A 15,669-nucleotide genomic window follows, 5' to 3' on the forward strand; every position below is an offset into this window, starting at 1 on the left:
CCTGTCTCGGGTCCTGGTATTGAAAACCCCAACTTGTAACCTGAGGGTACTATCGTCAAGGGATTCTGTTCGGGCTGGGATATGAGAGCCCTCCGTGTACACAGCAGGTGACACTTCAAGGACACGTCTGTCGCACTCAGAGAGGTCGGCTCTGGGTTCCGGCCTCTGGCTTCAGACTCATTAACCTCTTAGGACCTCAGTTTCCGCAAACGCAAAAGGGAGGTTTGGTCTTGCCTGATTGCTGAGGTTGGCCCCGCCTCCCCACAAAGTGACGGCTGACTTCTGCTGATCGCAGCAGGGCGAGTTCTGGCCCAGACAGCATCGTCCCCGCACATGAGGCAGGCCTGGGAAGCAAGGGTGCCCGTTTCCAGGGTTGAGAAAGAGCCGGGGTCTTTCTGGCCCAGAGGGAGGGAGGGTGCAAACCCAAGAGACGGAGAACATCAGGGCGTCGATGGAGGGGCAGCTGGGGTGAGCGCTGACGCCCCGCGACGTGACCCGTGGGATGAATGACCGCGAGCTGGGAAGCGGACTGCTCGAGGATGGCCAGGCCGGGAGCACGCTTTGGTGATGAGGGCACCGCTCCCCAAAGCAGACTGGGCCCTTCGAAAGGAGGCGGGACAAAGCAGGGAGGTGGGTGTCAGCAGGATAGCTCAACAAGAGGAAGAGCTAAAGGAATACACTGGGACCAAGGATCTAGACTAAACTGGGACCAGGCAGGATGTACGGAGTCCAGACACACACACACATCAGGGTCAGTGTAACGCAATGAGGCGGCAGACCTTCGGTGGACAGAAGTTTGGCATAGAGAGGTAGCAGCACGGGAATTCCCTGGCGGTCTGGTGTTTAGGACTCCGCGCTTTCACTGCCAAGGGCATGGGTTCAATCTGGTCAGGAAACTAAGATCCTGCAGGTCAGGCTTCGAGGCCAAAAACAAACAAAAAAGAGGTAGCAGCAGGCTAAGGACAGCAGGAACTAGATACGCAGGTGGGATCCAGGTGAGTGCAGGTTCCAAGACACCAGCAGGAGAGCGAAAGCCTCAGCAGGCAACAGGCAGCCAGGCCAGGAAAGCTGGCCCCCGGCTCTGGAGCCTGCTGGGAGCCCTCCAGGGTCAGCTCAAGGACTCAGGTCCCTCCAAACCCAAGTTCTCATAGGGAGGCTTGGGCCAAACGTGGCTCCTCTTGGGTAGACGTAAGGTACCCAGGAGCACCTGGAAACTGCCAGGGAGAAATGGCCTTTGCTTCAGGTCGAGGGAGCGGGCACAGCGGGAATCCCTTCCCCTGATTCTCTGGCAGATGAAAATCCTTGCGATTCAGTAGCACCTGTGGAGCCTCTGCACCTCCTGTCTGCCTGTCCTGGGAATGGCCCACAGGGGACCCCAACTGGTCATAACACCCCCCTACGTGAAATACTTCAGGGCTACTCGTGCCCCTAATTATGTTCCTTCCCCAGCGCTGCTCAGACGCTGCAGCAAAGACAGTGTCCACGTTCACCAGCCCCAGCCCCGGTTCGGCCTCCTCTCCCGGAGGCCGAGGCGGGCTGCCTTTCCCAGCCTCCCTTGCAGTTGGGTTGAGGCCATGTGACCGGTTAACCCTGGCGAACGGGCTGAGAGTGGAGGGAGTTATTCCGTGGCCAAAGCACAGCAGGGCCCTCTGTGTCGGGCCCCTGAAGCCACACGCCAAGATGAGGATGTCACAGGACGGTGGCACCTCCATCAGCCTGGGTGCCGGGGCCTTGACAGAGCTGCCAAACCCAACACCCTCCGCCCCCGCCCCAGACGACACTGGCTCCCGGAACCCTGCGCCACCAGAGTGAAAAATAAATCCTCGTTGGATCAGGCACTGAGATCTGGCGTTCATCTGTGACTGAGGCATAACCTAGACGATCCTAACTAAATGCATTCCCTCCACCCCCACCCCGTGGATCAGGTGCTCTCCATATGTCTTCATATGCTGGGCAGACTTCTCCTAATCAACCATTATCTCCAGAGACTTCTGCCACACCCCTCCAACCCCACACAGCCACGCTGAAGTTGCTCTGCCCCCAGCCTGCCGGTGTTTCATGCTTCTATTTCTCTGTTGTCGAACGGGCTATGTCCGACCCAAGCGCCCTCCTGAAGTTCCTGGTGGCTAAGCCTCTGACCGTGTCGCCCAGTGGGGCTGAGGCCCGAGCACCTGTCTTGCACCTCTGCTCCGAGAGCGCAACGGTTTCTGCTCTTCTCTCCACTTGACTCAAGTTTCTGAGAAATGAGTCCACATCACTGGAAGAATTCGCAGCAGGCTCACCAGGATGCTGGACTGGGTTTCCGTGTGAAGGCCTCGCTGGGACCAGAACCACCCGAGGGCATGTTTCCGGGCAAGGGGACTTGGGCCTCACCTCAGCACACAGTCTGAAGGAGCCTCAACTCAAAGGCACGGGGCCCTCCTTCGTCCTGGCCGAGAAGCCGGGGTCTGAGCTATCTCCCCACAGCAGGTCGCGTTCTGGTCCCCCATCCTTCGGCCTCCGGTCGTTTCCATGGCAACAACTTTACAGACCTGACTCTGTGCGAGACGGGGTGATGGACCATGTGTCAGCTGTTGGTTCTGCGGGGAGGCAGGAGCATATGAAGCAGCAGCCCCAGCTGAGCAAACATGTATATTGAAAAGGAAAGGAACTATTTAAAACCTCTGTGTGTGTGTGTCTGTAAAAAGCTAAAACAAAGAGCTAGAATTTGGAGTCCTTAAAAGAAACCCTGGGTGAAGGTGTGCTTCTAAAATCTAAAACCATAAGCCTGGAGCGTGCCTTGAAGCCAGCCCCAGAGAAAGCGCATCTTTCAGAAACAACGAGTCCAACAGAGAACAGGACGTCCCACATAATGAGGCAAACTATCATTAGAGAGCTAAAAATAATGTCAGGTGTGTTTTGCCAAGAACTCAAAAGGCCTTTCGGTCCACAAACCTCCACTGAGTACCCATTGTGTATCCACCAGCGTGCTGGGAGCTGGGAATATGCGGGGATGGAGGAATATCTCTACAACTCTGTTCCCTGAAGATATAAAAGGAGCGGCCTAAATTAGCAGGAGCCATGGCAGGGATCAGGGTACAGAGATGTGCTCAGTAATAACCAGAAAAGAGAATCATTTTCTTGTTGTGGTTTCTCCATAGACAAGGCTTCTAAAGAGACCAGTCACCTCATTCCTCTTTGAAGCAGACAGGCTGAAAATCCTGTTGGCAAGTCCACAGGATGTACTAAGAATGACATGCACTGTAGTGGTGGAGCCACCCCAGAGTTTGGAAGGGATGAAAAGCAAAGTCCTTTCATGGAAACGTCAAGCAAAACTTGTCTCCTATTGTTTTGCTCAGCAACGAGACCAGGAGGGTCCCGGGTCCACTTGCCTTGACCGTGGCCCTGGAGCCCGCTGCTGGGGCCAGGCCCGGCTCCCCTCTTCCCTGCACTGGGACCTCACAGGACCCTTTCCATCTGTTTCTTCACCTGAAAGTTTGCTTTATGAATAGTCGCCCCCTCCGGAAGCAGAAATGATATAACGTATATTCAGCACTTACACAGCTCCTGCTGCGTGGCAAACGCTCAATTAATGTTGGTAATTATCGGTATAATGAGCCTGGGACTCATTAATAAATTGAAAATCGCGGGGGCATGGCCCTGTGAAGGTAAATCATTTTCCAGACTCCTCCACAGGCTGGAAAAAGATGAGTCATTTTCAGCTGAGGCTGGTAAATTAAATAGGTAATTGAGATGAGTAATGTCATCTGCCCAAAAGTGGATGATGGTGATAATGATGACAGAAAGGAAACCTGTTCTCCTTAGCGGCTCTGGACATCACAGGTGTCTCCAGAGATCTGACTGGTCCCCGCCCCTGACTGGTACAACACTGCCACCTGGTGAACCTGAAGGGAACTACAGGGCCGTTCTTAGAAGGACAATAAGCCGCTTAAAAGGGCAAAACCGAAGCTGAGCTCCTGGACAGCAGTGCCAGGGGATCCATCACACTGCAGAGATCTCAGTTCCCCCTTTTGCCTAATCTTAAATTAATGTGATCTACTCAGCTAATTCTGAGTCTTTGCCAGGCAGTTAATATTTCCTTCCTTCAAGGGTAAGCTGGGACGAAGTGAGAGAGTGGCATGGCCATACATACACTACCAATTGTAAAATAGATAGCTAGTGGGAAGCAGCCGCATAGCACAGGGAGATCAGCTCGGTGCTTTGTGACCACCTAGAGGGGTGGGATAGGGAGGGTGGGAGGGAGGGAGACGCAAGAGGGAGGGGATATGGGGATATATGTATATGTATAGCTGATTCACTTTGTTATACAGCAGAAACTAACCCACCATTGTAAAGCAATTATACTCCAATAAAGATGTTAAAAAAAAATTTCATTCCTTCCCTTTTTATCTCTTTTTAAACGTGGAGATGCGAATCATACATACATACTCACATACATTTATTTGCATTTTAGAAAAATGTCACATACCAAGCATACATAAACCTTAACTGTACAGTTTTGACAAACAGATACACACTTGTAGAATCCACATCCAATCAACATAAGGAGGAACATTTCATCACCCTAGAAAGCGCCCTGTGCCCCTTCCCACGCAGTCCTCTCTCAAGAAGCAGTGACTCTTCTACCTTCCATCACTAGAGATCAGTTTCGTCTTTTCTAGACTTTCATATAAATGGAATCGTATCGCATGTACTGTATGTTCTGACTTCTTTCACTCACATGTTTTTTTTTTTTTTTTTTTGCGGTATGCGGGCCTCTCACTGTTGTGGCCTCTCCCGTTGTGGAGCTCAGGCTCCGGACACGAAGGCTCAGCGGCCATGGCTCACGGGCCCAGCCGCTCCGCGGCACGTGGGATCTTCCCGGACCAGGGCACGAACCCGTGTCCCCTGCATCGGCAGGCAGACTCTCAACCACTGCGCCACCAGGGAAGCCCACATGATGTTTTTTAAATCCTTCCATACATCAGTAGCTCATTCTTTTTATTGTTGAGCAGTAGTCCATTGTGTGAATATGCTGTCATTTAGTTTTCTATTACACTGCTGGTGGACATTTGGGCTGTTTCCAGTTTTGGCTACTAAGAACAGCAGTACTAGGAACAATCTTGTGTAAGTGCTTTTGTGAACAAATGTTTTCATTTCTCTTGGGTAAATATTTAGGAGTCAGAGTTCTGGGTCAATGGGTAGATATATGATTAACTTTCTAAGAAACTGCTAAACCATTTTCCAAAGTGGTGGTAGCATTTTTACCTTCCCACCAGCAGTGTATGAGTTTCCTTTTATTTCTAAAGTTTGGAGAAGCCCAATTCTATATGAGCAGCGAAACAAGGAGAATAAACGATCATATAAACTGTTATGTCAGCATTCAGTGAGGCAGATGTTCTTCCTAAAACTCTCCACACAGATGGAAATGCTGGATTAAAACATCACAAGTGGGACTTCCCTGGTGGCGCAGAGTTTGAGAATCTGCCTGCCAGTTCAGGGGTCACGGGTTTGATCCCTGGTCCGGGAAGACACCACATGCTGCGGATCAACTAAGCCCGTGCACCACAGCTACTGAAGTCCACACGCCTAGAGCCCATGCTGCAAAACAAGAGAAGCCACTGCAATAAGCCCGCGCACCACAATGAAGAGTAGCCCCCACTCTCCACAACTAGAGAAAGCCCTCACGCAGCAACAAAGACCCAAAGCAGCCAAAAATAAATAAATAAAATTTAAAATAATAAAACAGTATTTTAAAAATATCATAGTTCTGCTCATAGAAATGTAAGAACTACTTTCAGACATCAAAACCAAAAAAAAAAATAAAAAAAAAAATCGGGCCTTCCCTGGTGGCACACTGGGTAAGACTCCGCACTCCCAATGCAGGGGACCTGGGTTCTATCCCTGGTCAGGGAACTAGATCCCACATGCCTCAACTAAGAGTTCGCATGCCACAACTAAGGAGCCCACGTGCTGCAACCAGGGAGCCGACGAGCCTCAACTGAGACCTGGTGCAACCAAAATAAATACATAAATATGTTAAAAAATCATTTCTCATTAAAAGGAATGAAGGATCCTTGGAGAATGGCTGATGCCAGCTTTGGTACAAGGAAGGAAAAAAGTAGGCCTGGAACCTTCTCCCGTGTCAGACAATAAGGACAGAGCAGCCAGCATGAAGGGCTCCCAGTTTCCACATTTCATCATAACAAAATGATGGGAGATAATATTCCCAATACAGATATATGACAAAGAACTTGTTTCAAGAATATATATAAAGAACTTCCATGAATCAGAAAGACAGAATCTTTTTTTAATGAACAAAAGACTTGAATAGTTGTAATAGGGAAGAAACTTTGTGTTCTATTACAAGCTAATCACTAAAGGGATGTTACCTATAAGCTTAAATTATACATAATGGTCCATCTCTGAGAACCCTGCCTCCCAGGAATGAGTTTTAAGCTAAAAATCCTTTTGTTTGGTTCACAGGAAGCATGCTGACCAGACCCGCCTGTGAATGGCTGGAGGAAGGAAGAAATTAACACATCCCCTCTGGAGTCTGGCCAGAATCAGGACTTTACCTCTTCACCTTTTAGTATAAAAGAAACCTGAAATCTAACTAGGGGAAGATGGTTCTTTGGGACACTAGTCCACCATCTTCTCAGTCTGCTGGCTTTCTGAATAAAGCCTTTATTCCTTGCCCCAACAAGTCATCTCTCAATTTATTGGCCTGTCGTGTGGTGAGCAATAACATCTTAGACTGGGTAACACAGTCACTTAAAAAAAAAAGCAGACATCCAAATATCCAATTAGAATTTGAAAAAGTGATCAGATTATTGGAAGAATGAAAATTAAAACCACCATGAGAGGGCTTCCCTGGTGGCGCAGTGGTTGAGAGCCCACCAGCCGATGCAGGGGACGCGGGTTCGTGCCCCGGTCCAGGAAGATCCCACATGCCGTGGAGCGGCTGGGCCCATGAGCCATGGCCGCTGAGCCTGCACGTCCGGGGCCTGTGCTCCGCAACGGGAGAGGCCACAACAGTGAGAGGCCCACGTACCGCAAAAAAAAAAAAAAAAAACCACCATGAGAGACCACTACACATGGATGGTTAAAATTTTAAAGACTAAAATTACAAAGTGTTGACAAACTGGAACTCTCATGTTTTACTGATAGAGGTGTTATAAATTGGTAAAAGTCATTTGGAAATTATTTGGTATTATCTTCTAAAGCTAAACATACGTCTGCTCCATGACCCAGGAATTCTATTCCTAGGTATACACTGAAGCGAAAAGCATAGGCCTATCAGGAATGTTCATAATAGCCCCAAACTTAAACAATTCAAATATCTATCCACAGTAGAATGGATAAACTATTGTATATTCATACAATGGAATACTACACCATCAGTGGAAAAGAACAAATTACTGATACATCCAAGATGGTCGAATCACACAAAATATGGAGTGAGGAAGCCGGATATAAAAGAGTACATACTATATGATTTCATTTGTAATTTTATTTATTTATTTATTTATTTTTGGCTGCATTGGGTCTTCATTGCTGTGCGTGGGCTTTCTCTAGTTGCAGCGAGCCGGGGCTATTTTTCGTTGCAGTGTGTGGGCTTCTCACTGTGGTGGCTTCTCTTGTTGCGGAGCACGGGCTCTAGGCACGCGGGCTTCAGTAGTTGTGGCTCGTGGGCTCTACAGCACAGGCTCAGTAGTTGTGGTGCACGGGCTTAGTTGCTCCACAGCACGTGGGATCTTCCCGGACCAGGGATGGAACCCGTGTTCCCTGCACTGGCAGGCGGATTCTTAACCACTGTGCCACCAGGGAAGTCCTTATGATTTCATTTAAATTATGATTTAAAATATGTAAAACTAGTTGAGGATAATAGAAACCAAAACAGTGATTACCTAGTGGGGGCAAGGAGGTGAGAGGTTAGGAAGATGAGGTGGGGTGGGTGCATTGACTGGAAGGAGGATGTGGGAGACTTCAGGAATAATGGACGTGTTCTGTATCTTGACCTAAAGCTGGTTGGTTGTTACGTGGATTTATGCATATGGAAAAATTCAGCAAACTGTATACTGACGATTTATATGTGTTAGGAATGTTAAACCTCAATTTAAATAATTTTTTAAATTCATGATTCAGAGTGATACTGAAAAAAATAGGTGGGAGGTAAAGATGAAAATCTTTTTTTTTTTTCATAAAAATGCCAGCTACTAAATATAGAAGAAATAAGAGAGTTAGAAAAACACCATTTTGTAAGCAATAATGTTTACAAAATGAATTCAGGCCGGGATCTTCAATGAAGTCCAAAAACACTGTGTGAAAGTTGTTAGGAAACAAGATATTCATAGATGACTTACTAAGTCGAAAAGGAGAGATGATTAATTATAATGAGGGAATTTGGATAACATGTGAGGCAAAGTAATCAAATTTAGCATTAGGAACAATAGACAAATTGGCATCTTGAGTTTCTTGATGGGATTTGAGGATTACACAACAGCTATATAGCTTTCTTGCCAGAAATGCTTAATCTGGATCTAATCATGAGAAAATGATCAGAAAATACAGATTGTGGGACATTCCACAAAACAACTGGCCTGGACTCCTCAAAATGTTAATGCCATGAAAGACAAAAAGAGGTTAAAAGACCATTCTAAACTGAAGCAGACTACAGAGGCAGGACCAAAAAATGCGATGTGTCATCATTGATTGGAAACAGATGGTGGAGCTGTAAATGACATTCTGGGATAACCGTGGATAAATTAAAACTGACCAAGGACTTCCCTGGTGGAATAGTGGTTAAGATTCCACACTCCCAATGCAGGGGCCCGGGTTTGATCCCTGGTCAGGGAACTAGATCCTGCATGCTGCAACTAAAGATCCCACGTGCCGCAACTAAGACCTGGCAAAGCAAAATAAATAAATATTTTAAGAAAAAAACTGACTATAGGGCTTCCCTGGTGGCACAGTGGTTGAGAATCTGCCTGCTGATGCAGGAGACACAGGTTCGTGCCCCGGTCCGGGAAGATCCCACATGCCGCGGAGCAACTAAGCCCATGAGCCATGGCCGCTAGGCCTGCGCGTCCGGAGCCTGTGCTCCGCAACGGGAGAGGCCACAACAGTGAGAGGCCCGCATACCGCAAAAAAAAAAAAAAAAAAAAAAAAAAAACTGACTATATGTTAGATAATATTATTGCATAAATGTTAGATTTTTGGGGCTGAATAATGGTATTGTGGTTATGTCGGAGAATATACTTGCTCACACACTGATACTTATTCTTATAAAATATATGATATCAGGGCTGAAACTGGATGTCAGCAATCTAGTTTCAAATAGGCTGGCAAAGGAAAAACATACACAACCAAAAATAACTAAATAAGTTTTTTTAAAAAAGATCAGGAAGATTTCAGCTCACAACTCATGACTATGAAACCATGAAAAACGAAACCAGAATAAAAGTAGAACAATATCTTTAAAGTGCTGAGGGAGGGAATCCCCTGGCAGTCCACTGGTTAGGATTCAGTGCTTTCACTGACGGGACCCAGGTTCAATCTCTGGTCTGGGAACTAAGGTCCTGAAAGCCAATTAAAAAAAAAAATGCTGAGAGAAAAATAACAGTCAGCCTTGAATTCTATACCCAGTGAAAATATACATCAAGAACTGGGGCAAAAATAAAGACATCAATCAACAAAAAACTGACAATTTACAACAGATCCTCACGAGAGTAACCTCTAAAAGATATCCTTCAGGAAGAGAGATGATTCCAGAAGGAAGGTCTTCTGGAATGCAAGAAGGAATAGAGATAAATCTGTGGGCAAATCTAAATGAACACTGACTTTATAAAACAATGACAATGTCAGTACTTATAACACTAATATTTAAGATGGGAGGGTGAGTGCGGTATATCAGTTGCAAAGACTGACCCAATTCTTCACCCCTCCATGTCCACAGCCTTTGTGATGTGACTTTATTTTTATTTTTAAAAATATTTATTTATTTTCCTTTTTAAATTTTATTTATTTATTTTTGGCTGTGTCGGGTCTTAGTTGCAGCACACGGGGTCTTCATTGAGGCATGCGGGATCTTTTTTTTTTCCTTATGGCGAACGGTCTGCTCAGGTTTCTCTCCAGTTGCGGTGCTTGGGCTCCAGGCCGCATGGGCTCTGTAGTTTGCGGCACGCGGGCTCTCTCGTTGAGGTGCTTGCGGCATGCAGGCTTAGCTGCCCTGCGGCATGTGGGATCTTAGTTCTCCGACCAGGGATCGAACCCTCGTCCCCTGCATTGGAAGGCGGATTCTTTACCACTGGACCACCAGGGGAGTCCCTGGTGACTTTTAATACAGAGATAGAATCTACTTCCCTACCTCTTAAATCCAGGCTGGCCTTGTGACTTGCTTTGGCCCAGGAACGTGATGAAAGAGATGGTGTGCTAATTTCTAGCCTTGCATGCTTCCACCCTCTTGGACCCCTGTCACCAGGAGAGCATGCCTGAGCTAGCCTGCTGGAATGGCAGAAGGAGGGCAGTGCCATCCCATCCAAGGCCATCCTCGGCCAGCCAGCCTGTCTGTATACACATGACCGAGCCCAGCTGAGATCAGACCTGTAGCACCATCCAGCTGACCCAGAGATTCATGGAGAATAAGACATAGTTATTGTTTTAAACCACTACATTTTAAAATGGTTTGCTACGCAACAATAGCTAGCTGATATAGGAGTGATTGAAGTTAAAGGATTCTGAGGTCCCTAATTTCTTCGTAGGAATGAAATTGATTAATGTTAGAGTTTCAGTTAAACACGCTTTAAGCTAACTCAGCTTGTTAAAATATTAACAATAACCACTAAAAAGAATAGAAACAGGGTATATATGTTTCAAACTCATAAAGTGAAAAAAAGAAATTTAATAAAATTTATTAATTAATCCAAAAGAAAACAGAAAAGTGGAGGGAGGCAAAAATAAAAAAGAAAGCACAAGACTAAATGGTAAAAATATATTAGTGTGATGGCCAATATTATGGATCAGTTTGACTGGGCCTGGGGATGCCCAGATAGCTGGTTAAACATGGTATCTGTGATGGTGTTTCCAGAAGAGATTAGCATTTGAATTGGTGGACTGAGTAAAGAAGAGTGCCCTCCCCAGTGTGGGTGGGCATCATACGATGTGCTGAGGGCATGAATAGAGCAAAAAGGCAGAGGACAGGTGAGCTGGCTCTCCCTGCCTAAGTGCTGAGCTGAGACATAGGTCTTCTGCCCTCAGCACTCCTGGCTCTCAGGTCTTCAGACTGGGAATGGAATCTACAGCATTGTTCTCTGGCTCTCAGGCCTTCTAATTATATACCAGCTTTCCTGGGTCCCCAGCTTGCAAAAAACAGGTCATGGGACTTCTCGGTCTCCATAAATGCAGGAGCCAATTCCTTACAATAAATATCATTATTTATCCAATTGGAGATATAGATAAATATGTATATGTATATCTATATCTATACCTATATCTATCTCCTATTGGTTCTGTGTCTCTGGAGAACCCTGACTAATACAGAGTTTGGTACCAAGAGTGGTTCTAGAAAATCAAAACTTTAAGGATGAGTTTTCTGAATTGGTCCTAGGGGTTCTGGAATTGGCTCTCTAATCTGATTAGATTTAAAGACACTCATGACTATTTCCAGTAGTAAACAGAGCACTGATAGTCTATGATGTGATCTGGCCACAGAGGTATGCAAAATATCTGCCTTGGATACCCTTAATCATTTCAACCATTTGTAAAAAGGCAAGAAACTGGGAGGAACATTTTTAGAAAACTAAGTGTTGTGTGTCTGACATTAAGCTTTTGATTGTCAAGACATCCATTTCAAGGACATCCATCTCAAATAAATGCATTGCCAGTTGTATGACACACCTACTACCTACTAGTAAAGCAACTAGATAAGAAATCGGGCTGCCCCACCCATGATGTATGTTCTCCTTTTAGAAAGCCCTAGGCAACCTAGGTAACTGACTACTACAGTGACCCTGCTTTTCTCTTCCCCTGCACTAATTCCTGCTCTTATGTTTTAAATTCACAAATAAAGAATAAAACTGTGAAACCCTCAGACCCCAATAAAGGCAGAGTCCAATGTCCACACTCTCTCTCTCTTTCTACCCCTGACCATGCTGTATAGCCCTTGGGCCTGCCAGGTACCCTCCACGACCTGTGAGTAATAAATCTTTTTTTCAGAGTACTCTGATGGTTGTTGCTGAAGTGCATTTTGCAGTCATAACAAGAAACACAAGGGCTGGTCCAGGCACAGCATTGGCTCTGGGCTCACTACAAGTAGTATGGGCCTAGGTGAGAACCTCAGGCACTTCTAGCCAATAGCATCATTATAAGCTGAGACTGACAACACAAAAACAAACAAACAGAATAAAGTTGGCTGGTTACTCCTGATGTTGTTGGGCAAAGTGGTAAAAGAAAAGGATAAACTCAGAGATTTAAATTCCCTTCTCGAGTGCATATGGAACATTCTCCACAATAAACCACATTTTAGGCCACAAAACAAGTCTTAAAATTTTTAAGAAGATTGAAATCACACTAAGTGTCTTTTTTTACCACAGTGGAATGAAACTAGATATGAATGGCAAAAGGAAAACTGGAAAATTCACACACATGTGGAAATTAAACAATACACTCTTGAACAACCAATGGGTCAAAGAAGAAATCACAAGGAACTTAAAAAATATCTTGAGACAAATGAAAAGTAAAACACAACTTACTAAAACTTACGGTTTGCAGCAAAAGTAGTACTAAAAGGGAAGTTTATAGTAGTAGATGCCTACGCTAAAAAAGAACTCAAATCAACGACCTAACTTTATACCTCAAGGAAGCAGTAAAAGAAGAACAAACTAGGGACTTCCCTGGCAGTCCAGTGGCTAAGACTTCGCCTTCCAAGGCAGGGGGTGTGGGTTCGATCCCTGGTCAGAGAGCTAAGATCCCACGTGCCTTGCGGCCAAAAAAAACCCCACAAAAACAAAAACAAAAAAAACACCAAAATATAAAACAGAAGCAATATAGTAACAAATTCAATAAAGACTTTAAGAATGGTCCACATCAGAAAAATCTTAAAAAAAAAAAAAAGAACTAAGACTAAAGTTAGCAGAAGGAAGAAACTAACAAAGATTAGAGCAGAAATAAATAAAATAGAGAACAGATAAACAATAGATTTTTAAAAAATCAATGAAACTAATAGTTGGGTTTTTTTAGTTGGGTAAATGAGATTAAAGGAGGAAAGAGAAAAGGAAGAAACCATACTATAAACACACATACAGAATTTTGGTGCTTAAACAGGTATTATATAAAAGATGTTAACTTTCAGCGAGTTATACTTGTAACATCAAAGACCACTGTTCACAGATCACCATAACACATATAATAATAATGAAAAAGTTTGAAATATTGAGAGAATTACCAAAATATGACAGAGACACGAACTGAGCAAATGCTGTTGGAAAAATGGCACCAATAGAGTTGCTCAACACCAGGTTGCCACAAACCTTACATTTGTAAAACAAAAAACAAAAAACAATACCACAATACCTGCAAAGTGCAAATAAAATGAAACACAATAAAACGAGGTCTGCCTGTATTTTGGTTTGGAACCCAAAAAGATTAAGACAGGTTTTGGTACATAGAAGAGGGATGCTGCTCTAACAAATACCTAAGAATGTGGAAGTAGCTTTGGAACTGGGTTACAGATAGAGGCTGGAAGAGTTTTGAGGTGCCTCCTAGAAATATGGGTATTAAAGGCCATTCTGGTGAGGTCTCAGACCTCAGAAATGAGGAACACATCATTGGAAATGGGAAGAAAGGCAATCCTTGTTGTAAAGTGGCAAAGAACTTCACTGCACTGTGTTCCAGTGTTCTGTGGAATGTAGAACGTGTGAGCAATGAAACTGGATGTTCAACAGAGATTTCCAAGCAAAGTACTGAAGGCAGAGCTTGGGTCCTCCTTACTAATTAGAGCAAAATTCTAGAGGAGAGGGACTTCCCTGGTGGCACTTTGGTTAAGAATCCGCCTGCCAATGCAGGGGACACTGGTCTCAGCCCTGGTCCAGGAAGATCCCACATGCCGCAGAGCAACTAAGCCCGTGTGCCACAACTACTGAGCCCGTGCGCCACAACTACTGAAGCCCACGCATTTAGAGCCCACGCTCAGCAACAAGAGAAGCCACCACAATGAGTAGCCCATGCACTGCAACAAAGAATAGCCCCCACTCACCACAACTAGAGAAAGCCTGTGTGCAACAATGAAGACCCAACCCAGACAAGAAAAAAAAATTCGAGAGGAGAGAGATGAATGACAAAGGAATTGTTAACCCAAAAGGAACTAGAACTTGGAGGTTTGGTAAATTCTATCAATGTTGCAAAACACAGAAAACTTGTTCTGAAGAGAACACTAAGGGTGAGGCTGAGCAACCATTTGATAAAGAGATCATGGGTGTGACTTGTAGATTTAATCAGCCATCTCAGCAGAAGCCAGGGACAGAAATGGGACTATACCAGCAGAAACACAGCCAGCCGGGACTAAAGGGGATAGAAAAACCAGACAAATGAAGGAAGGCTGTTGGACTTAGACCCTATAGGGCCAGACAATAGAGCATATTCAGCTGCAAACGTGTGCTTCAAGAAAGGGAAGAATGACTCTGAAGTCGACTCAGAGATCTTGAGGCTGCCTCCTCAGTTTCAAAGGGTGGGGACATCACCTTGGTTTCAACAGGCCAGACAGCCTCCAGCCACAGTTTGGAGGCAGGGCTGCCCAGCAGAGCTTGGCAGCAGGATGGCTGCACGAGCAGGTCTGGAAGGTGGGACACAAAGCCAGAGAGGTTTATCGTCACCTGAAGATCTCATGGAGTTTGCTTTGCTAGGTCTTGGGCTTGCTTGGGATCCATCACCCCTTCCTTCTTTCCTATTTCTCCCTTTTGGAGTGAGAATGTCTATCTTATGCTGTCCCACAATCGAATTTTGGAAGCACATCACCTATCTGGTGTCACAGGTTCACAGCTGGACATGAATTTTGCCTCAGGATGAATGATACTTCAAGTCTCACCTATATCTCATTTATGTGATATTTAGATGAGACTTTGAACTTGACTTTAGAGTTGATGCTGCAATATGTTAAGACTTTGGGGGTTGTTGGGAGGGAGTGGATGTATTTTGCACGTGAGAACATGAATTTGGGGGGCCAGGGACTGAAATGCTATGGACTGAATTGTATCCCACCAAAATTCATATGTTGAAGTGCTAACTTCCAATGAGACTGTATTTGGAGATAGGGTTTTTCAGAGTAAATTAAGGCTACATGAGGTCATAAGGCTGGATTCCTAATCGGACAGGAGTGGTGGTTTTACAAGAGGAAGAGAGCAAGCACTTTCTTTCTCTCCTTCCACGCTCAGGCACCAAGAAAAGGCCATGTGAGGACACAGCAAGAAGGCAGCCATCTGCAAGCCAGGAAGAGAGCCCTCATCAAAGACCAAGGCTGACACCTTGATCTTGGACTTCCAGGCTCCACAACTGTGAGAAATTAATCTTCGTTGTTTGAGTCACCCAAGCTATGGCACTTTGCTATGGCAACCCATGCAGACTAAGATAAAAATGTACCAAAAAGTAAGTAAACAGAGTCTCAGGAACCTGTGAGACTAAAGATCTAACATTTGT

The sequence above is a fragment of the Kogia breviceps genome, chromosome 11, assembly GCF_026419965.1.
Source record: "Kogia breviceps isolate mKogBre1 chromosome 11, mKogBre1 haplotype 1, whole genome shotgun sequence".
NCBI classification, from domain to species: Eukaryota; Metazoa; Chordata; class Mammalia; order Artiodactyla; family Physeteridae; genus Kogia; species Kogia breviceps.